Genomic DNA, 1,868 nt, shown 5'->3' on the forward strand with positions numbered 1-1,868 from the left:
GTCTAGAAGAGTATTTCCAACATCTTCCTCCAGAATTCTAATAGTTTCACTCCTTAGGTTTAAATCTGTTACCCAGTGTGAGTTGATTTTTGTGAGAGGTGAAAGGTGTGCATCCTGCTTCAGTCTTCTACATGTGGCTATCCAGTTTTCCCAGCACCATTTATTGAATAAGGATTCTTTTCCCTGGTGTATGTTTCTGTCTGCTTTGTCAAAGATTACGTGGCTATATGAGGACGGTTTTATATCTGGGTTCTCAGTTCTGTTCCACTGGTCAATGGCTCTATTTTTGTGCCAGTACTAAGATGTTTTGATTACAACAGCCTTATAATAAAGTTTGAAGTCTGGTAAGTTGATACCTCCCATTTTGTTTTTATTGCCTAGAATTGTTTTTGCTATGCGAGGTCTTCTCCGGTTCCATACAAAGCGTAAAATAAATTTTCTACTTCTGTGAAGAATGATGTTGGTATTTTAATAGGGATTGCATTGAATCTGTAGATCACTTTGGATAGTATAGACATCTTAACGATGTTGATTCTGCCGACCCAAGAGCACAGTATGGTTTTCCACCTGTTTACGTCCTCTGCTATTTCCTTCCTCAATGTTTCATAGCTCTCCCTGTAGAGGTCTTTTACCTCCTTAGTTAAATATATTCCTAGATACTTTATTTTCTTTGTTGCTACTGTGAAGGGAATTGAGTCTTTGATTTGGTTCTCGCTATGACTGCTGCTAGCATATATGAAAACCTCTGATTTGTGTGTATTGATTTTATATCCTGAGACTTTACTGAATTCATTTCTCCATTCCAGGATCCTCTTGGTTGAATCCATGGGGTTTTCTAGATATAATATCATGTCATCAGCAAATAGTGAGAGTTTGATCTCTTCTGTTCCCATTTGTATGCCTTTAATCCCACTCTCTTGCCTGATTGCTGTGGCCGGGACTTCCAGCACTATGTTGAATAGAAGTGGAGATAGTGGGCAACCTTGTCTGGTTCCAGTTCTCAGTGGGAATGCTTTCAATTTTTCCCCATTCAGTATGATGTTGGCTGTGGGTTTGTCATAAATGGCTTGTATCACTTTTAGTTAAGCCCCATCTATGCCTATTTTGTTAAGTGTTCTTATCATAAGAAGGTGTTGAATTTTGTCAAATGCTTTTTCTTCATCTATTGAGAGAATCATATGGTTTTTGTTTTTGCTTCTGCTTATCTGGTGAATTACGTTTATAGATTTGCGTATGTTGAACCAGGAGTACTATATTTTAAAAGAGTAGGAATATGGCCAAAGAAGTAATTGAAATTCCTTAGCCTTAAATACCTTTATTGGAAAATAAGAACAAACTAAATCAACTAAAATTTCAACTAGGCAAGGTAGGAAGTTACTATTAGGCATCTACCCAAAGGAAAAAAAGACACTCCATCATAAAGACATATTCACTCAAATGTTTATGGCAGCACAATTCACAATTGCAACGATGTGGAAACAACCCAAGTGCCCATGAATACATGAGTGGATTAATAAAATGTGGTATATGTATACCATGGAATACTACTCAACTACAAAAAACAATGGTGAACTATCACCTTTTATATTATCCTGGATAGAGCTGCAGCCCATCCTTCAAAGTGAGGTATCACAGAATGGAAAAACAAGCACCACATGTACTCACTATCAAATTGGTACTAACTGATCAACATTTAGATGTTCGCGTTAGTAAAATTCATTGGGTGTTGGGGGGTGGGGGTGGGTAAATTCACAACTAATGGATGCAGAGTGCACTGTATGGGAGAAGGGTACACTTGTACCCTGGCTTGGGTGAGGCAAAGGCATTATATGTAACCAAAATGTTTGTACCTCCATAATATTCTGAAA

Source organism: Propithecus coquereli, unplaced genomic scaffold (assembly GCF_000956105.1).
Source record: "Propithecus coquereli isolate 6110/MARCELLA unplaced genomic scaffold, Pcoq_1.0 Scaffold99, whole genome shotgun sequence".
Classification (NCBI taxonomy): Eukaryota; Metazoa; Chordata; class Mammalia; order Primates; family Indriidae; genus Propithecus; species Propithecus coquereli.